This window comes from Dunckerocampus dactyliophorus, chromosome 14 (genome assembly GCF_027744805.1).
Source record: "Dunckerocampus dactyliophorus isolate RoL2022-P2 chromosome 14, RoL_Ddac_1.1, whole genome shotgun sequence".
Taxonomy (NCBI): Eukaryota; Metazoa; Chordata; class Actinopteri; order Syngnathiformes; family Syngnathidae; genus Dunckerocampus; species Dunckerocampus dactyliophorus.
The window spans coordinates 19,107,125-19,132,134 of NC_072832.1; the positions used below are offsets into that span (position 1 = coordinate 19,107,125).

Sequence of the window (25,010 nt, forward strand, 5' to 3'; positions counted from 1 at the left end):
ACTCCCATTATTGTCATAGTAATGTGATTTTTAATATGCATCCAGATCGATGATATCTTTTACAACAAGCACTCTTGCTTCTCCTGGACCTCCATTTAGTTTGATGAAGATTTTGCAGTTGGTGCTCCAAGTGCTTTGAATCTTTCCCTGCTTCCTCAAGTCTCGTGCTTTCTTGCACAGCACTCAACGTTTGATGAAAAAGCGTTATCAGAGGCCCATAAAGACATAAACATTAAACATTTTTGGTTTTCTAGCAGTGGTTCATCTATGCTGTACATTTGACCTGTCTTAGCATGTATTTATAAATTACTTCTGGTGAATTAAATGTGTTTAGATAGATAGATACTTTATTAATCTTCAAGAGAAATTCACATACAAAATTCACAACAAAAGTTTACAAATAAAAAATGTTTTGTGGCGATCTGAATGCTGAATCGCAAATGTGCAGTGATCCAATGTATTGTATTACTTTGTGTTACACTACAGTACAATACTTACATCGCATTACATTAAATACCATTATGTGGCATGTCATTGTCAAATCTTCAACTTTTGACACAGAATAAAACAATCAATAATGACAATCAGTGCAAAATGTAATACCAGAGATGTAATAATTAATGGATGAATTGGTGATTAATCGATTATCCAATTAATCACCAACTATTTTGGTGTTCGATTAATCATTTTTTTAAATTCAAAATGTAAATATCTTCTGATTTCTGCCTCCAAAATGTGAATATTTTTTAATTTCCTTAGTCATCCATGAAAGCAGACCTGTTATCTTGATAATCTAACCCAGGGGTAGGGAACCTATGGCTCGGGAGCCAGATGTGGCTCTTTTGATGACTGCATCTGGCTCTCAAACATGTCTTAACACGATAAAAATGTATTTTATTTTTTTTGTTCGCTCACCTTTAAAGTACATTACAGAAATCCCAGTGTTAAAAATAATGCTCAAAATATAAAACTTTCTTATGCGTTTTAGTCCATCCATCCATTTTCTACCTCAATGCGGGGTGGCCAGTGCCAGCTGTCCTTCCGATATTTTCCGGGTCAGACACCAAAATTTGATTATGACTGGATAATGCGGTAGCCTACGCGCATCATTGAGATGTCAAGAAGTAGCTAATTCTGTAGAGCTGACCCTTTTGACGAAGAAGAGGGTGAAAAGAAAAAGATACGGAGTACGGTGCAAAACCACGCAGCACCAGAAGTCGCATTAATGGTAAGAAGTATTTTATTTATTATTGGATAGCTTCAGTACAACAATGTTAATAAAAAGAATAACTTTAGAGACTTTAGAGGTCTTGCTTAAAAATGCCCACATTTAGTTGTATTCAATGTTAAAAAATATTATGTGGCTCTCCCGGAAATACATCTTAAAATATGTGGCTTTTATGGCTCTCTTAGCCAAAAAGGTTCCCGACCCCTGATCTAACCGATTAATCAACAAGATTCAGATTAATTGACGAAGAAAATAATCTCTGGTTGCAGCCCTACACAATACAATTGGCATGAAGAATGAATGGCAGTTATAAAAAGTACTTGGTCGTACGTGGCAGTACGTGGTCTTAAAAAAGCTATTCTGTTTTCTGTGCATTGTAACAAACCATGTGCCAAAGTCATTGTAGGCCAATGTTTTGCAAATCTTCATTTAATTTCATATTTTCCAATGAAGTTTGTCATGTGCATCCCCAGGCTGCAGCTATAGAGGAACTATACAGATGACGGTGGGAGTAGAATAGCCATACGAAAACCATTAGAATCGAACTTCAAACACAAATATGTGCAAAACACCTCTGAGAGTATATTCTTTCCTTCCTTTCCCCCTCTTCATGCCGTAAGGTGTAATTGTAAAAGTAAAAGCAAAAGTTCTCACAAGGCTCTGCAAAGTGGTCAGCTTGGATTCATTAAGAGAGTGAATTAGTGGAGGGGGAAGGGAGCAGGATTCCATCATCTCTGCATGCTGTAACATGACAAGGGAGGGAAGGCTGGCTGTGAGTAGTGTGTGTGCGTGCGTGTGTGTGTGTGCGTGTGTGTGTGTGTGTGTGTGTATGAGAGTGGAGCCTGGACTTTTTCTGACTCTGAGCTGAGCTTTGCAGCCCATAATTAATGCTTCCTGATGGAGGAGGAGCTGGAGAATAGGAGCTTTTCAGCGGGAGCGAGGGGCCCTCATCCTGGACCCGAACTGGCCTGTCCTGCAGGCACATTGTTGCCCTGTTGTAACTTTTGCCAGCTGGGCCATGAGGAGAACTACATAAAGCGACCATAGACACTTGTGTGTGTGTGTGTGTGTCTGTGTGTGTGTGCGTGCAGTTGTGCATACACAAAACAACCTTGTTTACATTTGGGATGGGAAGGTGACCCCAAAGACCATGACCCAATTTCTTCTCGCTTGCAGACTTCTTTCAAATCAATCCTTCACCCAAATGCTAAATCTGATCTCGATGGAAGATTTGGAGAGTGACTATGATACTGAGAAAGTGAAAATGTTCCAACTGTATCAGTTAGTGTGCATTTTAAAAAGTGCATGTGACAAACACAAGGTGTCAGTATTGAGTAAATTATAATCGCCATGCTGCCACACATCCCCTAACATGACTCAGTCTGCTAAATAAGCATCCAGCCCGTAATAGGATGGCTCAACACCATCATTTTGTATCATTACTGACATCATTATTCTTTGGGTTTTAATTATGTTCTCGGTGTGCTCCACTTACCCAAAAATGTAAAGTGAATGCAACTTTGTTAACCTAAAGCAGTTACTCTCCTTGTGTCAGCATATGGTTGATGTGAATGTACCTGTGGTTGGGGAAGAGATACACGTTTTAACCTGTCAGAATGTACATGCAGTATGTGTGCCTTGCATTAGGAGTACTGAAACCTTTACACTTACAATCGCACACTACAAAGTATTACACGACACAACGAAGTGCACTTAAAAGAGGATATTAATTAGCACAATGAAAATGCAGTTATATTTAATCAATTGTCACCTCACGCTTTGAATTTCCTGGCCTCACTCTAACACAATTTTAGAGATTAATTAATAGTCGATTAATTAGTAGATTATTCTGTTTTGTGGTTGAATACTGCCTACTATCCATGCATTTTATCGTTATTAGGGTCCCGGGTGTATGCTGGACAAACAAGACAAACACATTCATACCTATGGACAATTTCGAATCGCCAAAAAAGATAAAATGCATGTTTTTGGAATGTGGGAGGAAACTGGAGTACCCGGAGGAAACGCACGCACGCATGACCAAGCAGAGATTCAAACCCAATTCTTCCCAATTTCCTGACTGTGTGGCCAACATGCTAACCATTCAACCACCGTGCAGATATGGCCTATTATTAGGCTGAAATATACATATTTCAGCGCATTTTACAACTAAATTAAGCATTTTTATCCATAAAAATGGCTACATACACTCCTAATTTAGATTTTTATGACCACTTTGTAAATTGCAAGAATTTACATTTGCACTGTTGGATCTTAAGGAGGTTCTAAATAGAGCTTCGAAATCCAAAATGACAAAATTTGAGTAAAAAAAATTTGAGTAAGCAATTTATTGTAAACAGGCATGAAAGTGAAATAGGCTGTTCATCAGCTGTCATGTTGAGTTGCATAATGAAGGCCTCTCACCGTGTGCCATTGCTGCTGAGGTTGGACGCATTTGAAACTTCTTCAAAGATCCTGAGGGTTATGGAACAAAAAAGTCATGTGGTAGACCTAAGAAAATGTCACTGGCCGTGAGCCGGATGATCCGATTGGCTGTCCGTCAAGACACAGGACGATTATCGGCCCAAATGAAGGTTGTTACTGATGCCGAGGACAGTCCAATAACCATCACATGGCATCTGCGAGAGAAGGGATTTAAGAACAAAAAATGTCTTCAAAGGCCTCGTCTCCTTCAACGCCACAAAATTGCCTGTTTGGAATTCGCACGAGGGGACCAAACATGGGACATTGAAAGGTGGAAGAAAGTTTTATTCTCTAATAAGAAAAATTTTAACCATGACGGTTCTGATGGCTTCCAACGTTACTTGCATAACAAGAAGATCCCACCTGAGATGCTTTCCCCTCGGCACAGTGGAGGGGGTGCCATCACGATCTGGGCTGCTTTTTCTTTCAATGGAACAATGGACCGTCAGGTTGTGCAGGGGCGTCAAACTGCAGCTGGCTTTGTGGAGATGTTGCAGGGATCATCCCTTATGACTGAAGGCCCTTGCCTATGTGGGAATGACTGTCTTTTTCAACAGGACGACGCAGTATATTAATAACAACAATGCACACGCCATATTGTAGGGCACGTGTATGTGAACCGAGGCAAAATTATTTTGTAAATTTTCTACATAAATAGAAAAATATGCTAGCAGGGTGTATGCTAACTGAGGTTCTAATTTACTGTATGTATAAATGGCTAAAACTCAATATGAAGCAGAATCAGAGCTTCTTTCCCTGCAGTATGCACCCATCCGGGCTGATGAGTCATGTAAGTGACATCTGAAGCGGGACACCACATTAAACTGAGTGCACTTGGAGCATATACAGTAGGTCACCTGATAGGATGAAGTCTCTTGGTATTTTATTATTCACTGGTTAATAGTATGCAGAATAATACAAATACAATAACAAATAAATGGCTTTATGTTGCATAGTCTGTACTGCTGTGGCTCATGCGCTGCACATGCACACCCACTGTCTTTTTCAACAGTCATCTGTTTTTGCAGCATATTGTGAGTAATCTTTGACCTCCCCGGTATTTAAATAACACTGGGTCAACAACATCTCTCAACAGTGGGACGCGCAGTTCTGTTCGGGGGAACAGACAGACTGGCACGAGCAGCTTGTTATTCAGATTTCTCTAAGGTCTCATGATCAACTAGAGTGATAACGGCGCCTTTAAAAGCCTAACATGAACTGCATCACTACAGCTCTCACTGAACAAGTGAGACACAATATTAGGCTGCATTAAATATCTAGTATGTTGGTTCATTTCTGTACAACAGGACGTTTTCATTTAGTTATTGAGCACTGCTGCATGAGAACATTCCCGCTCTGTCATTGCCAGTAATCTTGGATGCTGCAGATATGAATAACCTATAGTGACACGGGAAACAGGGTGGGACCTGGAGCCCCTTAATCTGCCCTGTGGAAATCTTAATCCCATTACTGTGCAAGGGAGCAAGAGCCCCTGATGCTGAAGCACAGTGGCCACAGCCCGGTGACAAAGCTCACTGGTGGCCTTTGAAGTGGGAGTTGACCTCCAGAGACGAGTCTTCCTAGAGGCGTAACAGGAGCAGCAGTAGTCACAGGCTGCACTTATCTCACTGGAAGAACAGAAGTATTTCCGCAGGGAGATCCTATTGGATCTAATCTGGGTGGTGATCTCTGGGCAGAGATTTTACAGTGTTTATAAATATAAATTCAACAAGTGATTTGTGGTAACGGGGGCACGCGTTTTATTTAGCTTCTCTCATTTGCATCGTTTTCCAGCACAGTGGCATCGAGACAAAGCAGCCTAATTTAACCTGAAGGTACTTTCAATTGTACATAACCCAGGACAAAATATGTGTTTCTTTCTTCATCTAGATTCACTTATTTTTTGAATAGTAGTAGTAGTAGTAGTACAGTCACATGCGGTTATGTTGACTAGGGCTGTCATCGACTAAGGATTTTCATAGTCAAATCTTTGTGTTGGATTTTGTCCATAGTCGACCGATCGTCAATTTAAAAAACTTTTTTTTTTTAGAGCACAGCTAATGAGGATCCCTATAAATAACCAGGTCTCATTTGCAACTTTTTCCACCTCAGAGGAAAAGTCTAAAACACGCAGATAAACAAACAAACAAACAAAAAAAACAACTGCAGAAAGTAGAAAACTGGCAAGGCAGTGTGTAGTCACCAGGAGATGAGTTAAAACTGCTGGTTAAAAGCTGAGACAGAAAAAACAGATAACAAACAGTCGTCCCTCGGTTCGCTCCCTCACACTATGGCGGTTTTTCAAAAATGTATTAATTAATACATGACCGCTATTTCGTGGTTGACTATGGCCTCTTATTAGTTATATGTAGTATTCTAGTTTACATTACATTTTACATTACATTCTAGTCTACATTACCTTATACTGCGTGGGGTCAGCCATGGCATGTCCGACATGATAGAGTGAAAAAAGTTCACCTCCCAGTTCTCCTCCTAGTGTGGTAAAGTTTTCACTTTTTACTTTGTCCTTTTTCCCCACTCCATATGAAACAGTTTCTTAACTTTAGAATAAGTAAATTGGAGATGCTAACTAGTTAACTCGGTAGCTTGCTATGCTAACAGCGGCCGTCTCATACGTCCCTGCAGTGACCCCGTAGCCTGCGCAATGTGTTGTAAACTAAGAAAAATAGGGGTGTAAAGGTACAGTAACTGTAGGAGTGTTACTTCATGTATACAGGGCTCTAATAATGTTAAAAACTGTATTTTGTCGCATAAGTCATAAACAGGTTTTCCATGCTCTAACTACGGAAATATTTCATTTATTAATATTAAATCCTACTTCACAGAAATTCACCTATCACGGTCGGGTCTGCAACTATTAAAATGATAAACAAGGAATGACTGTCTACCTTTAGCTATAGTAATATGACTTTCTACCTTTATCTACCATGTTATACCTACTCTATAGCTAGATGATACACTTTATACTAATACCAATACGGATATCTTCATCTATACTTTCACGCATAAAGAACTTTTAGATCAGTGATATTATTCATGTGCCAAACACTTAACCTATACAATGTCTACTGAAAGCCATCATCTAACCTTTACAAATACACATACCAATATTTACATCGTTATGTTGCATATGCTATACTATAAGTATTATACCTAGGGCTGTCTTTGACTAAGGATTTTCTTTGACTAAGGATTTTCATATTTGAACCTGATTTGTTAGATTTTGTCCATAGTCGACTAAGCATTAAACATTGGGGTTTTCTTTTTTTTTTTTTTTTTTTTTTTAGCGCGCAGCTAATGGGGTCCCTACAAATAAACATATCTCATTTGTGACTTTTTCTACTTCAAAGAAAAAGGCTAAAACACTCAGATAAACAAATCAACATGGTAGGTGTGCAGCAACAGTACCTTTAATTTATTTAGTGGCACAGAAAGCAAGAATGAACAAAAGCAAAATAACATCAACAAAGTGCACATAAAATACTAACAACATGGCTTGAAAAACAACAACTTGCGAAAACTCTGTTAGCAGACTAATCTCTTGGATTAAAATCCACAGTGGGGGTACAATAGTTGGTCTAACAGCCTTACCTGTTTTAAATGATACGCCATGTTGGTTGTTGTCATGTGATATTTAAGAAGCCATTATGGGCCAATAAATCCGTCCATGATGATAGTCGTCATGATGGTGTTCACCTCAGCCCTTTTGGACTGTCCAACCAGCGAGTGATTTTATTAATGCTTGGTAACTCTAGGTCTTCTGTTTAAAGTTAAACACGTCATTTTCAATTCTTTATCACCACAAATTAGGCTGATTTTCAATCAAAATAGGCTGTGTGTAACAAAAACAAAACAAATTCTATGCAAAAATGTATGCTCAGCAGCAGCCGTGGGCACCCCCATCTAATCAGTAACCTTGATCACATGACATTTTGATACGACTAGACTGCACGGTTGGTATCGTCAAACAGTCGACTATTTTAAGACACCCCTAATCTTAACACCATTGTAATGATGTGAAAACATGCACTCGTAAGTAGCGTAGCACAATCACCATTTGACCATTTTTGTATAAATTCATTGTCTTTTAAAAGGTAGGATTTAAAAAAAAACAAAAACTCTTGTATGGGTTGTCATCAGGTAGTGTACTGTATGTGTACTTTGTTATGTTAGAACACAAACAATTCCTGATGGTTTGCCTTGTAAACTGTTATATGGTGAAAATAGACAACTGTCAATGATGTTTCCCTTCTTGTCCTATAATAAATCTTGTCTGCCTGAAGGATGTGTGACATGCACTGGCTTGTCTGTCGGTGTGTGTGTGTGTGGGGGGGGGTGCAAAGTACACTATCTGCAGCTACATGCCTGCCTTCCCCTTACGTGAGGATGTGTTAGCTGATCTGCCAAAGGGGAAGGCAGACTCTGGTGACAGGTCTCGACCTGTGTGGCGTATGTGTTTGTGTGTATGTGTTTGTGTGTGTTTTGTGTGTGAGTAGAACTCTTGACCAGGGGCTGAATGTTCATCAACAGGTATGAGCCTGTGAGGGATGCAGGGAAGTGTTTAACCTTACAAAAACTATGCAACACAGCAATATAACCATCATCACCACCTAGTTCATTTCAGTATAAGGCGGGGAAGTGTAAACTTTTTCCACTGAGGGACACATACTAAAAAAATTAAAGGGTGTAGTTTGATATTTTACATTTTGTAAACCAACCCATGTGCCTATGCTGAGAATCCATTATATATTTCAGGAAAAATCTGCCTGCATCTCAGCTTTGTGCTTAGGGGTTAAAAAGCGTATTATTAATATGAGCTTTGGTCTCCTTACATACAATTTTTTGCTCTTTCTTCCATTTGTTCATTTTCCAAATATTTTAACTTTTTTCTCATAAATTTTCTTTTTCTCGTAATATTATTACTTTATTCTAGTAATATTAATAGTAGTAATAGTAGTAATAGTAATATTAATAAGTATTCCCCAGTCTAATTTCCCAAAATTGCAACTTTGTTTGCTTTGCGTCTCATAATATTACAATTTCAAATGATAATGTCTTTTACTTTTAATATTTTTACTCTTTTTATTCTTGTAAAATAATGAAATTTTTTTCTCTTAAGATTTGAACTTTCAATTAACCTAACATGAATTTTTTCTGGGTTGTGGATTGTGATTGAAGAAGTCCTGAGAGTATTCATTCCGACGCAAGATGAACAGTGGTAATTTTGTGGGATGTAGGGTCTTATATTGTGGATTTTCAGTTTTTTTAAAGTTGAAAATAGTAATTTCTTACAGTCTTGTGCAACTTTCCAGCTATTTTTTTTATGGCTTCTGATTCTTTGGGTGAGGTGTCATACAACAGCCTCCCATTTCTTGACGCAGATCCTTGTGTCTCGGTTGATCCTGTCTTCCTGCCACATTTTGTTCAGAGCAACATTGGCTCTGTTCTTGTTCTCAAGCAGTTCACGGTTTTCCACTGGGTCTACGGTACATCTGAACCAGGAGAAGTTCTATAGCAGGTAGAATCTGCATGTTGACTGGCAGTAGTTCCTTTTGGAGCCAACGATGGAGAGTGTTGTTTCTGGGTTGGTCATGGCTGGGAAAGATTCTTCTTGACTTTTTCTTGGGGATTGGTACCCATAGCGAATGTGGCATTCATCTGTTAACATTTGTCATCTTAACTTTGCATGCAACTAACCGTCTGATGTTGAGAGAGGCAATATCAGCAAGGAGATGGAGATCGCGTTGTTGGGTTTCAGGCATCCAGTGATCAGGGGGCAGGTGTTGTTCAGTGCCAGGACTAATTTTATTGTGTGGGCTGATCTCTCCCAGACAGGGTAGGCATATTCTGCAGATAAATAGCACAGGGCACGGCCTGTTGTTCTAAGGGTAGGTTCTGCGGCTCCCTATTTTTAGTTAGTCAGTTTCCGTAAGACGTTGTTTCATGACTTAACTTCGGATATGGTATTGCTGATATGGTAGTTGAAGGAGAGCGTTCGATTCAGGGTCACTCCGAGATTGACTGGGTGGGGGCAGTGCTCAACAGATGTTTCAGACCATTGGCTGTTAAAGGGTCTCTTGACCTCACAGTTCCTGAGGTGGAACAAGTGTTTTTGCTGGGTTGACACATAGGTGGTTGTGATCAAAGTAGAGAAGCCGCTCATCTAGGGCTATGGTTAGCTTTGCATCCACTACTTTGACTATGTTCTTTTGGGATGTTAATAAATGAAACGCCCAGTTCTTTGGTCTTTAACTAGCTGGTCATTGGTACAAATGTATGGCAGAGGTGCCATACTGCCTTTCGTTGACATCACCATCGGCTTTGTTTGTTGTTCAAGAGAACAAAAAACGCCTATCTTTCAAAAGGGCTCCAATGATGTCAGCAAATGCCAGCTCGTTTGCAAGCTCAGCTTCAGGATAAGTTTCAAGAGAAGGTGATGGTTCACAGTGTTGTATGCTGCAGACAGGTCAACAAAGACGGCTCCTGTTATGAGTCATCTTAAAACCTGTCTTTGATGTTTTGAGTGAGATTCAGGATTTGGGTTGTTATGGACTTGCCAGATCAGAATACAGCTTATTGAGAGATGATAAGTGGTTTGATGACTGGGCAGAACCTGTTAAAGATAATGTGCTCAAATAGCTTATGCGGTTGGCATAATAAGGAGATGGGGCGGGAGCTCTTTGCATGTGCTGCATTCTTCACTGTTTTTTTTAGCTAGAAGGATTAACCCAATCATTATTGAATAATTTTGAATTTAACTGTATCTGTGAGCTATTTTTCTGGCAAAAACTGTATGATAATGAACAGAGAGGTGGATGCTCTGTGAAGTTAGTGCTTTGATATTCACATAATTATCTTTCCATGTGTCCTTTATTTGGTCCATGCACACTCCCAGAGAGCATAATGCAACCCTCACGCTCTCCCTGAGCATTTGTCTGCATGCCTCTAATTGTCTGTCCTGTCTGCCCACATTAGCAGCTTGTTTGTTCCATAGGCCTGATAGTTGTCCTGGGCCCCCGCATAGCAGAAGCCCTACCCAAGTTAGGGGATACAATATGGTAGGAGATGACAAGGGAGGGTTGTTGTTAGTGGTGAACTTCCATATGCCTATGTGTGTGTATTTGGGTGTGTGGAAGAGGGGGTCTTGCCATGGTGCCTGGCCCTAATGGGATCAGAGGGGAGTGGCGGCATAAGGGGGTTAAGGTCAAGCTGAGGTGCTGCCAACTCTGGTTAACCACGAGCATACCCAACTCCAGTGGGGACAATTGCTCTCTCACGCCATCGCTCCCACTCTCCTCTTACCCCACTTTTGCTGTCCCCAGCCCCCACAAGTCCATTGCCAATTCATTCTTCTGTCATTTTTCTTTGTCCCCTTCCAGCACACCTCTAGTGTGCTTTCTTACTAATCCATGATACAGTAACAACAGGCTGTTCAAAACTGTCTCCAAGTTACCATTCAAAGGTCTTGACCATTGGTTACCTTCTGACACAATGTCCAAATTCATATTACAACTTTTTATCACTGAGTTTAAATGCTGGTGACATACCATTCAGATTCTACGGTAAAGCAGACATTATTTGCTTACACAAAGCAAAGTCTATAGGCCTTCTTGGATTATTTAGGTGTGAAAGAACGTGACTGGCCCTAACCTCAACCCCACTGTATACCTTTGGGATGAACTAGAACAATGATTCTAAGTCAGGCCCTGTCTTGGGTACAACATCAGTGACCTCTCACCGCACAAAAATGTTCATCTGTATGAACAAACAAAAATTCTCACGGGCAAACTTCATAGTCCTGTAAAAGAGTGGAAGCTATTATAGCTGCCAGGGGGAGGCCAACTCCATATATCCTCTGCTTTCGCTTAGGTATAATGCTTTTATCCATTAAAATTTATACATAATACATTTCAGCCAGGTCGAAAGAGATTTACGTTCAATAATTACAACTCAACAGTATGTTCGTTTTAGTAATGCAGCAAGGAGTAAAGTTTTTCAGAATGTTTGACCTGCCACAAAATGTGAGCCTTTCAAGTTCACTTGAAATTGGCCGTCCAGGTTGTGCAAAAGTGGCATAGACATAAAGTTCTCCATTGCGGACTTATAGAGGACCCTTAGATGACTTAAATTCACAAAAGAAGACAACAAAGGTAGGGGGAGGGGGAATGTTTACTTCTTCTTCATGTCTTCACAGTGGTGTTAAACGACAGTCTCCCATTTCATGGAACAGATCCTTGCAAGTGTGTTGAACTCTGCGAGGTCTTTCTGGCCTCAGGGGTTGGGTCGTATTGGACAGGTGAGGCAATACTCCATGGTGTAATTTGCTTCTCCACGTTCACAGGTGGTTGATCCAGTCTTGTTGCTACATTTGTTCAGGGCAACCTGAGATTGCCCTATTCTTGTTCTCAAACAGTTGAGAGTTTTCCACTGTGTCCATGGTGCATCTGAATCAGGATGCAGGTGGAATTTGCATGTCAACTGGTGGTTCCTTTTGGAGCTTTTTGAGACAAAGCAGGAGACCGGGTTTCCCCGAGATGTTGTTGGGGGCTGGATATGGCTAAGAAAGATTCTACTTGAAGTCTTTGTCTTGGGGGTTGGTGCCCATAGAGATTGTAGCGTTTATCTGTTATGACTTTTGTCAAGTCGACTTTGCTTGCCGACCAGTCCAGGCTGTATTCGACCTCTCGCCTGAAGTCAGCTGGGGCATATTCTGCTACCCTAGTGAGTACAAGCAGTACAGAAAATGAATGGGTAGATGGAATTTGCTTGCAACTTCCCATCTGATGTTGACAGGGGTGACACCAGCAAGGAGATGGAGACTGTTTGTGTTGGTGGGTTTCAGGCATCCAGTGATCAAGTGACACGTGTTGTTTAGTGTTAGGTCTAATTTCTTTGCATGGGCTGATCTCTCCCAGAGAGGGCACGGATATTCTACAGATGAACAGGGAAGAATTGTTTTAATTGGGATTCTCCGACCAATCGGCCACCAATCAATATCAGCCAATTTCTGTGAAAAACATTTGATCGGCATACAATAAAAGCCTTTCAAAGCCGATCACAAAAAAAGATCGGCATGAGGCGGTAAACTCTACATTTCTGCTGTGTCACGTAGGGTTGCCAACACCCATGTTGAGCCGTCAAGGGATGTACTTTGTCCCATATTTCCGGGAGAATCAAAACTAGTCTGCTTGCCACAGGCTACGCCAATCGATGCCAGCGTGTTTGATCAATCCCTTATCAAACCTATTGCCGTTTGACTTTTCTTGTATCTCTGTTTACAAGCTTTGCCTAGCTGTCACTGGCGGCAGCTAGCTAGCTCGCTAGCTACAATTATCCGCCTAGCTTCTGGTCTTGGGACTCCAATTGTGACTTTTTACCAGTGTGACATTTTGTTGTTAAAACAAACAAGCAATGCAGTTAGTTCAGAGCTCGTTTTTGTCCCGCGTGGAAGTGGATATCACGTTCATGTTGTACGTACTAACTTTTTCAAGAACAATTTTGCTCTCTTGTTTTATGTCTTGTCCTCAAAACACTATTTGTGTGTTGTTGTTTAATGAACATAAACACAGTGTGTCCAGGCGATACTATCACAGGGCTCTCATAGTGCACCAGACTTTTAAGTAGCTCACCAAAAGGTCAAAGGATATTTGCTTCAAATTGTCTAACAACAGCCCTGGCCAATAGCACTCATTATAAATAAATAGAAAAATCGTCAGTTAATCCATGTGATCGGTCACGGCCTATCTCACTCATGAATGATCGGTATCGGAATCGGCAGCATAAAACCCTGATTGGAGCATCCCTAGTTTTAATCCATTTCATATGACTTACTTTTGATCAGTAGCCAACATATATGAGCGCAAAGTAAGCAAAGGCAAGTGAGCCACTACACTATTGGTGACTTTATTTCACTTAATATTTCTCTACCTCAGTGTGAAACTCTTAGTGTTTCTGTTTCTGTTTTTCTTTTTCTTTTTTCAAAACTGTGAGGGTACTTGTCAGTACACGCATGCTGCCTGCAGCTAATTGCACCCAAGTGTGTGTGTGTTACCACACCATCTCAGACAGCACATGTTCAGAAATACCTCTGCAGGAAATATTATAGCACAGCTAAACACAACACATTTGCAGCTGAAGCTTTAACACGTACGTCAACAGGCCAGGAAGGCAGTGAAGACATAAAGATAGAGCGAGAGAGAGAGAGAGAGTTTGTGTGTTGACAAGGATGCCACAGTGGAGAGATAAACAGCTCTTATCTGTGTGAGTGTACTGCAGTGCTGCTTGAGAAACCACAGTGTACGTGAGAGAGCAGACGGGTACACAGGTGGTATGAGTGTGCTGATGTCAGGGCAATGAGTGAGGAAATTTAAATATTGTAATTAGCACTACAATTTTACCAGTACATTCATTCCTATGTTTAATTTTTGGCTTCATTTTGCAAGTGCGTAAACTTTTGTTTGTTTTTTTGACATTTTCTGTTTTACAACAGAATATCTGGGAAAGCCTGTCTTGTCAAATACAGCATATTACAATTTATCCACCCTTATTTTATTTTATATGTTAGACCAATGCGATAAGTTACATACAAATTGAAGCAAACCCGACAGTTGTAATGAGCATATTGTTTACTTTCAACTTCACATTTGCATTATCATTATTACTAACTGAGCAGCATTGTAGTGAAAGGCATTTTTATTATTCTGATTGTATGGCTAGATTAGATGGGAAATGCAATTCTAAATGCTGAACAGTATTACTGTATATTGCAAACGCTGCATTTTCATCATTTGATCCCATTGCATTGTGCAGGACGTTCTGTGTATTTGAAAATGAACTGAGCGTACTGTGAATAATAATAGACAAGCAGGCCATTAAGTGAAAAATGCCCCAAAACGCTATTGTTCCTAAATGAGGCATAACTCTTTTCATGGAAATTATGCATAGCATGCTTGTCAATAGCCACATTGTGCCTGCGTGTGAATTCTGCTTATGTCACAACTTTGCTCTCAACCCCTCTCATGTCCATCTGTACACTCCATGAATGAGTCAGCCCGGCTCTGCAGAGACTCAGTACAGCCTGTACTCATTTCAAAACAATGTCTTTCTCATGCACCTATTGATGATCTGCGGTACAGCAGCAGCCCAAAGGGAGTGTCCAATGGCAGGCAGCACTCGATTATTGCTGTGTTTTCACAGGGAGCAAAGGGCCACTTGATAAAGAGTTTGAGGTGGGGAAGCACGTATGCATTTTCTCATTCATCTATCTGGCTCTGGCTACCCACACTGACCCTGTACATGGCTTCATGGATAAGACACACCCACCCACAGATAATTCACTGTGATATTTTGGACTTAAAGTTACAATTTGATCCTCTGCTGATTTTAAAGTTTATTTTTTATTTTTTTATTAACTGAATGTGTTGTCTTACCTTTAACATGTACTGTAGATGAAGTAGATTCACCCTGTCCTTCTCCAGGAAAAGCTTTGATACTATGTGGTAAAAGTCTGATCACCTTCTGCTGAGCTTGGGTGTATAAATCCTTCATCTTGGCAGTAGAATTCCGTCATTCAGTCAACACAGCACAAACATATCTTAAATGCATTTGACTTGCTGCGAAACAGATGGTGTAAAAAAACAAACAAAAAAAAAAACCCTGTTTTTTTCATGTCTTTGGAAGGATAGCAGTGACTAGCACATTCCAGCTCACGCACGTCCCCACCCCTTCAGGATGAAGCGGTACTGCAAGTGCCTCCACCTATGACATTTCTCTGCATTTGATTGTAATATTAGCAGGAATACTGATGTCACACGTGCATTAAAGACATTACATACGCTGTAGAAAGTCATGGTCAACATTATGATTGGTGACATGCTGACAAACAGAAACTGGCAGGCACCATGATCAAACTCAGTGCACTAACTGAGTGCACTCAGACAGTAGGCAGGGCTTGCGGACTAAGCCAAAAAGAGACGATCGGTTTCTACCCTTTATTTGATCAAGAAATGTGCAAATTCAGTGATTTTCACTTAATACAATTTTTAAAATGATTGTAGTCATACAAAAATGTGTATAATATAGTTCAAATAACACATTTTAATATTAATTTCATGTTATCATTATTCGTCTCCCCCAATTTCACACCACTGTGCATGCAAATATACCGAAACAGAGTGATGCAAAAATGAACACACATGCACAAACAAACTTTGAATCTTTGAATGCAATGATAACAGTCAAACAGACGTGCATGCATACTTCCTCTGTGTGCAGGTTTCGGAAATGTGTGAAGCGGTGTGGTTTTGTATGTGATGTGGTATCAGTGTATCAGCGTAATATGTGCATTTGTGTGCACTGTGTGCTAACAGAACCACTACTGGCTCCCATCACCGAGATAGCAGTGTTAGCTTGTGACGTGGTTTCAACCATGCAGCTCCCAGTCAACGTGCTCTTCATCTGGACCAACCAACCTATTTTAACCCTTCCAATCTATTTCTTTCTGCATCCCTCAGTCTTTGATCTTATGCAAATATACCGTAGGCCTACATACAGTATTGTTGCATTTACACTCTGTCTTTTTATTTGTTTGTATGCGGATTTGGATCGTTCAGTTTCCTGTGTTGTCACCCGACAACACGTTTGCAAAGCCGCTGTTGCTGCTGCAAAGAAACCAACATGAAAACCTTACAAGAAGAGGTGTGAGGTTTCCTTCGTATGCATGGGATCAACTTTTTTTTCAAAGGGTTTCATCTTATTTGTGTTACTTTTTACAGTAAATGCTAGGTACACCGTTGTTTACATTATTCAGTGGCAGGTGGTGCATTTGGCACCTGGGCCTTCAGTGGGGACTCGACCAGCCAAAATTTTTCTTGACAGACACCGTGAGAACCAGTGTTGTTAGACAAAAATAAGGATCATAATATATATTGCCATACGCCACCATTTACCCTGGATTCAAACCACAATCCCCTTTGCCACGTGCCGACATTTTTACCCACCCAAACAGCCACTTAAGAAAACAAACATACATAAGTGTCAGGTATGTAAGTTCTTTGGCTGAAGTGCAGCATTCATAGTTCAAGCTTGTAGTTGAACAATGTCAACTCACTGTTTTTGTCCTATCTTCTTGTCTTTGTCTATTTATGTCAGGGCTGTCTAGGGGAGCCATTTTGATATATATATTTTTTTTTTAAAAGGCAAAAAAAAGTTATACAGTACATCTATTTAAAGGCAAATGTTTGTGTTTTTATTAGGGCTGTCAAATTAGTAATTTTTTTAATGACATTAATCATGGTCTTCAAATTAATTAATCATGATTAATCACCATTTGCAACTATGTCTGAAATATATAATATCCCATGTATACTGTATTTTATTGAAAGAAAGATAAATTAATTAAGCTAAAAGATAGCACACGTCTGAAAATCTATTTGCCTAGTACTGTTTTTTTTAACATTAGCAGAACATTTGAATCACACATTAACCGTGTTATTACGAGCAATGAGCGACTGCATTCAAAGACACCACATCATTTAAGTTGAATTCACATTTTGAGTGTATTTTCTGGGATTTCCAAGCTTACTTAAATGCAGCAAATTGTACTTCTGCATTAAGAGTTACAAAGTGAGTGATAAGAATATCCACTTATTGTTTTTCTTTGTATTTCTGTTTATTTAACATACAATAAAGACAGTGTGATGTTCGGAGTGCCCGTGAATGCATCTCGTGGTCATCTAGTGACAATGAGGAAGTGTTGTTCCGATGACGAGGAGACTAGGGACGTGTTTTTAACTTGGCGATGCATACGTAGATGTTGTTGGAATTGCATCGCTGTTGATGTGTTCCGGTCAGAATAAATTTGTAGAAGAGCTTCAGACTCTGTGTGACTCTGTGGGGACGCTACACTGTGCCTCCTGTCGTTCTCATAACAGAGAGGCGTGGCTTGCTTGATACATGCGCGTTAATTACGCAAACAAATTTAAAAGAATTCATGTAAAGAATTAATTACCGCTGTTAATGCGCTATTTTTAACAGCCCTAGTTTTTATTAGTTAGGATGTAACAACATTTGGGCTTTTTCTGTTTACATTTCGCCTTTTAGCTCTATTTTTCCACTTTTGTTGGTTTTTTTTGTTTATTTTATTTCTGCAATGAGCCACCGTCCATAGATGGCTCCGGCGCCACACTTTGGACACCACTCGTTTGTTTCACCAGGAAGGTGATGTGTCAATTTCATTGATTTGGCAACACACAGAAGCTGAAATTTGATTGGACAAAAAAAAATCTAACATACACATACACTACTGGAAGCAGTTTAGCCAAGAAACACGCTCCGAAATGAAGATAATAGACTAATGGGAATAAATGAATAGAATTTAATTAAACCAATATAAGTTGTAAATGTGGTTCAGTGCTTCTGGTAGTGGTTAGGCCAGCAGAGAAGGCCTTGCTGGCCTAGACTGAGAGACTAAGATTGACAGACCTGATGGGAATGATATTTGTATTTACTGTACTTGGGTGTCATAGTTGTGAATGGGAATAAATGATTGTCTTTTTGCCCTGTGACTGACCTGAGCAGGGTTTGCCCTGCCTCTTGGCCAAAAGTCAACTGGGGTAGGTACCAACTCACCCCTGACCCTAAACTGTGTTCTTTCATCAAGTCAGTCTGCATGAATACTTTCTTGTACGTGTCTTTTATCGGTTCACTGCCCTGTTTTTGGTGGTGTAACATATGAACATGAATTTGTTTAAAACGCGACCCTGTTACGTTGCTTCCCAGTAGCCTGCAGTTGACATAGGCAGTCCATATTTGCTACTAAATTGCATTGTTTATATGTAGATATATTTGTTTTAAACAGGTGAAGGTGTGTGTTCTTGTAGTCTAGTGTTCATGATGACTGCAGTGTGGGTGTAACTACTTTGCCTCATGGGTTTGAATACAGCTGGTCCCCTCGATTATATGTTTTCCATGTTATTTTCTTGCAACAGAGCAGGCTTTGTAATCTTGGCGGTATATTTATGGTGTTTATTAAATAATTGGACACTTAGACAGTTGAAGCATTTAGATCAAAACTCAAAGCCACTCAAATCCAGGTCACAGGCCAACGGGCCAACATGAAAATACTGATATAGAAATCATGTGACGTTGCAGAAAAGTGAATGAAGTGACGTAGGCCTCGCAAATGCGCGGAACGGATCATGTTTCTGGCACAGATCCAGTAGCGACACCTGCCACTGAAGTATGGTTTTTATTCATTACAAAGCGTCCCCTCAATGTTAAAACACCATCAAAATGAATGAGAACAGCATCGAGCTGTGGAAGTGTGGGTTTATTTACTATGAAGTTTGTATCTTTAATTGTTGAAATGAAAGCCGCGGTGACAGGCTTGTTGTTTTGGTAGCGGTTAAACTAGCATGTCGCTAGTTGAAGGATACTCTTCTTTTATCAAACCATTAGCTCTTCATTAGAAGCAACAAAAGGCAGTAATATCGTCTGCAAATAATACTAGCTTTTAATGGGACACACACATTCCAAAAAGTTTAACTTTTGTCTCATCAGACCAGGGGATCATCGAAATGTTTTCTGGCAAAACTGAGACGAGTCTTAATCTTGTTTTTGTTCAGCTATAGTTTTCGTCTTTCATCTTCGACCTTAACTAAGCCAAGTGAGGCCTACAGTTCTTTGGATGTTGTTGTGGGGTCTTTTGTGACCTCTTGGATGAGTCGTTGCTCTTGGGGCACTCTTAGGGCAATTTTGGTTGGCCGGCCATTTTTGGGAAGGTTCACCACTGTTCTGTGTTTTCGCCATTTGTGGATAATGACTCTCACTGTGGTTTGCTGGAGTCCCAAAGCTTTAGAAATGGCTTACTAAGTTTTCCACACAGGGCCATGCAGGTTTGGATTTTTTTCTCCCTTAATAATAAAAAAAATCATTTAAAACCTGCATTTTGTGTTCAGTTGTGTTGTCATTGACTAATATTTAAATTTGTTTGATGGTCTGAAACATTTAAGTGTGACAAACGTGCAAAAAAATGAGACGTCAGGAAGGGGGCAAACACTTTTTCACACCACTGTATATACAGTAGATGTGACTACCCAACAATCAAACGTTTTGCTGCAAATTGTTGAGAAGACACAAGTTGACAACAAAACACTTTGGAGGATTAATACATGAAGCTTTGAGGAACTCATGAGCCGCCATATTCTAGAATTGCAACATACCCTGAGAGTACAAAAGTCCAAACATGAAACATGACCAATGCTAAAGTTGAAGTCTAGACTGGAGGTAAGAAATATCTGAAGACTTTTCAAAAGTTAATAACGTGAAGAATGTGATTTGCGTCAATAACAATGCACACGGTGTGCAGTAAATATTCAAACTAAATAAAGAGACTGACAGGAAAGCAATTGCACTCCATCAACCAACAGCCTAGAATATATTTAATGCAGACTTTTTCTATGATGAGTTGTGGGGATTTTCACATGGCACTGGGAAATGATGAGTGGGACAATTGTGATTTCAATAAACCTATGATGGCAGTGAATATTATTAGATATAGATATATATTAGATGATTAGATGATTTTTAGATATTTGTTGAGACTCTAAGGGCCAAACCAGGACATTTGGTCACCTTTTCCTAACCTCCTCATTGCTTTATAAAAACATTCCATCACTCTAACCTTGCCATTGTTCACATTTCAGAGAGATGTGTGTTGAAAGTGAAAGGATAGCATTGCGCCTAGGGTGCAGGCATCGCGATCTTCACACACTCACCCGACAATCCCAGCAGCCTATCCAGTCCCACAATGAACCTCTAAAGTAGAGCAGAACCCCTTTATGAACATGGCAATCCTCCTCTTTTACAGTCTCCTGAATGAATAGGATAGGTAGGGGGAAAAAGAGCAGAGGGAGGAGGGTGGATAAGAAAAAAGTGCCACCACAAAAGAGATGGACAGGGGGTCCCAAGATGAGGAGGAGGACAGGGGGTCCCCTAACAGTCTTTACCGAGGCTGTTTCCCCACACGCTGCCTTTGATGTGTAGCGGTAGACCTAGATCCTGTCAAGTGCACTGATGGGGAAAAGTGTGTATGGATGTGAACGGAGTGGAGGGGAGGCGTAAAAAAGCAAGCTTGATGAGCTTCGGAAGTGCAGCTAAAAAGGGGCACAGCTGGATTGATGGGAACGACGAGAAACTCCTTCTCTACCCTGCAATATACTCAACATAAATGCACACACACACTGAAAGTTTCCCTTTATTCACACCTTTTCACAATTCACATAGACAACTGGCAGACTGCTGATTGGTGTCTGAGGGTAAGAACAGAAGCACCTGACTATTAGCAAAGAATGAAGAGCAGAGCCCGAGCAGAGGGGCTTAGGGTTCCAAGACAATGGTGATTGAGAACAACACCATGGAGACATGTAACTTTGTGTGTACATATTAATGTACAGTCATCCCTCGCCACTTTGCACTTCCAATTTCACGGCTTCACTGTATTTATTATATTAATGAATAAATCATGCTTTTACGTGGTTGAATACGGCCCATTATTAGGTAAAAAATATGTATATTTAAGCAAATTATGCAGACTTTTTGTATATATTAATCTCTGTTGGGGACATCATCTGAGTTGCATGTTCTCCCTGTGGCTTGCATGAGTTTTCTCCAGGTACTCTGGCTTTCTCCCACAAAAACTAGACTCAAAATCGTCCACAGGTTTGGAAAATTTAAAAAAAGGCTTAAAGAAAATGATCAATGCACCAATTTACTTACTGGTCAAGAAGCTTCTCACATAGAAGGGCCATAGAGGAATGATTGGATGCGTTTGGTGTGGAAGAGCTTTGCCCACACGGCTTGGGATGTGCACCGAAACTCGGTGCCATAAAGGCACCGTTGCAGACGTAAACTGTTGTAACCAGACCAAAAAATGAAAAAATAACTGAAAAAAAGTAGATATCGGTGCTTCGTTTCAGTAATACATTTTTAAAATCATGAGTCATGACGGTGTTGACATTAGCTTTTCAGATGCACAGATGACGATCTACCTTAGCCAAAATGCTCAGGCCGAAACGCTAAAAAGTTTTGGTGTACTTCACCTCCAAACGATGCAGACTCGTGGCCAGTCCGCACAGGAACGTTTTCAGGTCGAAACGCTTCAGCCTTTCATCCACCTGGCAACGGCGCTCTGGGTGCCCGAAAATGGTATTTTTTGAAGACGGCTTCCAGAGTGGGAAAATCTGGCAACGGCACCTTGTTGTTGCCATGTGGACAAAGAAAACACTACTTCTGAGAATGATGACATCACCGGCCCGTGACAAGAAGTGAGTGTCTGTGTACTGCTCTAACATAATATCAGAATATTTCCACTGGCAACATTCTCCTGATAATCTTTTGTGTTATACACGCAGCAACCCTAGACACGGATCACTCTGCTCTCTCAAATGCAGTTCTCAAAATGTCACACACATAGTCAAAAATATTTTAGAAGTATTCCTAGAAGACTAGAAGCTTTTTATGGCTGTGTAAGACCAGCATACTCTTTTCAATTGTCACTTCTTGTCGGTGTAAAACATAATGGACCTGTGATATGAAGTGGTGATACCATAGGACAAGATGTTGCTTGGCATTTTAACAGTTTCATGTGATTCTATGGAAAGACAAACAACAATGGCTCGGGTCTCTTCTTTCTTTCTATGGGCAGGGTGAAGGTCTTAGAATAAAACTTGACAAAAATCTGTTTTTGATTTATTCGAGCAAGATTTTGACTCAGTTTTATCCAACAAACTGTTGGCCTGGTCTCAGTCTCATGATGGACTGGCACAAAAACACAAACAGATGCCCACTGCTCACAGCCAGACTTTGCTCTTAAGGCCAGCCACCTTTCACTCATTTTAATAGGCGGCAGTGTGAAAGTCCAATGGCACTAGCACCAGCCTTTTGGCGGGCAGCAGGTCTGGACGAAAAGACAGAAGACAGAGGGAGAGTTATAAAATGAAAGGCTGACATCGTAAAGCTCTCCTGAACAAGGACACAGAGGGAAGGCAGAGAATCAGCAAAACAAGTTACTCACCCTTTCACACATACACACACATCAGCCTGCCAGGCCCCAACATTTACATTAGAAGAAGAAAGACACAGTGGGCCGGTGGAGGAATAGAGGGACGGGGAGGAGAAGTTGGACACGCTATTGGGAGGTTGTAAACACTGTAAGACACTATCTCCATGGAAGCCTGTGCACGGCTCTGTGGCATCTCACCCCCCTGCATCCACCGCCAGCTCCCTCTGCCTTTCTAAAGACAAGTGCCTTGACCGCTAGGCCCCTCGCCTGGCTGTCCAGCATAGCAGATGTGCACAGAGCAGTGACCTTGGATGACTGGATCCCTTCTGCTTTATGGGCTATGGTAGGAGTGAGGCCTTGGCAGAGAGTTAGTGACTAAGAATCGCCTTTGTTGACTTTTCTATTTGATTAAGGCAGGTTATAAAGATGCATTACTTTCCTGACTCTAATTTTCTTTTATGTCCATTGTACTTGTGATGTTTATACTCATGTCAATGAAAGTAACATTAGATGAATAATTCTGTTGTTGCCGTATCTACATCTAGTAGGAGCAGGTCCATTTCACTCAGTCAGTGTTGGTCCCAAGGAGGGATTTCCGTCCACCTCCATGTTTGACAGTGAGGTGTTCTTTGGGTTATATTCAACATTTTTCAGCCTCCAAACAATGCAAGTCCAGTTGATGTCAGAAATCTCTGAATCATTCAGGTGTTCACTGGCAAATACCAGACGGGCCTATACATGTGTGCCCAGCATCTCAAACTCGTTACGGCAAAGTGTGTGACTAACTAACTAACCGGGCTCTCTAAACGAGCTGTAGAACTGCTGCAGTACATCCATGCTGCTGCTCGAGTCCTGACTAGAACCAGGAAATATGACCGTCCTATGCTCAGGTCTCTGCAGTGGCTTCCTGTCGCTCAGAGAACAGACTTTAAAACAGCTCTGCTTGTGTACAAGTCTTTTCATGGTGGCGCCAAAGTACATCTCTGACATGTTAGAGCCACGTGAACCATCTTGGGCTCTGAGAGCCTCAGGGAGTAAGGACTCAGAGTAAGGACTAAACACAGTGAGGCTGCGTTTCAGTTTTATGCTGCCAAGATCTGGAACAGTCTTCCAGAAGATGTGCGACGATCCTCAACTTTGTCAATGTTCAAATCCAGGCTGCATTTGCATTTGACAACTGAAAGTATTTTATCTACACTCTTCACTTTTAATTCATTCTTTTGTTTTCTAGAATGATTTTATGGAATTTTTTGTAATGATTTTAGAATAATTGTATGTATCACGAAGTGAATTTATGCTTATTTTCTGTAAAACACTTTGAATTACCTTGGTACGAAATGTGCTCTATAGATAAACTTGCCTTGCCTAATGGTCTTTTTGGTGACTGTAGTCCCAGCTCCTTTGACATCATTAACAAATTCTTAGTAATTCTGGGATAATCCCTCACCTTTCTCACAATCATCCTTCCCCAAGGAATCTTTCACTGTGCTCTAGAGTGAGACTGATAGATTGAGAGACAGTATTTCATTGATCTCCAAGAGAAATTCACAAAAAAGTGCTCCAGGTGAGGCTTGAACTCACAACCTCGGTATTGCTCTACAAAGTACTGACTTATAAGTACCGCACGCTAACCAATTGCGCCACTGGAGCTTAATTAGCTGTCATCCAAAGAGTGATCTTGGTCACCAAACTTCTCGATGGGCCAGTACTAACTTGTGTGCTTCATGGGCACATGACCAGTCTGTAGGGGCACAAATTATTGCTGGTTGGGAGGAGACCAAATACTTGTTTTACTCAATCAATTACAAATTCAATCATAACCTTGATTTAATTTTTTTCTGTAGCTTTCTTGTTGAAATTTTGTCTCTCCCTGTTAAAAAAAACATGAGACCAGAATCCCTGATGGTTTAGTGGTACACGTTTCTAACCTTTAAGGCAGCCTACATGGGTTTCATTCCCGGACAGGGTTGCGTCAGGAAGGGCATCCAGCGTAAGAACTAAGCCAAAACTATGGCGACCCCTGACAGGGAAAAGCCAGTAATAGAGAGACTGAGAATATTCTACATCCAATCAGTTTAAATAGTGTGTCAACTAGGAGAACTGAAATATACAATTGTGAAGTCTATTTTGTGCTGAGACAATGCTGTAGAGCAGCCATCACCAAATGCTGGACTTCGGTCCAGATACGGACCCAGTGATATTAACATATAATAATGC

The 25,010-nt window shown here is 40.6% G+C and overlaps 1 non-coding gene across 1 annotated transcript; it reads right to left on the reverse strand.

Annotated features, from left to right (window-relative positions):
* Window positions 1-24,349: 24,349 nt before the first annotated feature.
* On the reverse strand, window positions 24,350-24,443 carry trnai-uau (transfer RNA isoleucine (anticodon UAU)). Its single transcript has 2 exons — window positions 24,406-24,443; window positions 24,350-24,385 (listed from the first exon to the last, which is right to left on the reverse strand). It is a non-coding gene; the product is annotated as a tRNA-Ile (tRNA).
* Window positions 24,444-25,010: the final 567 nt, after the last annotated feature.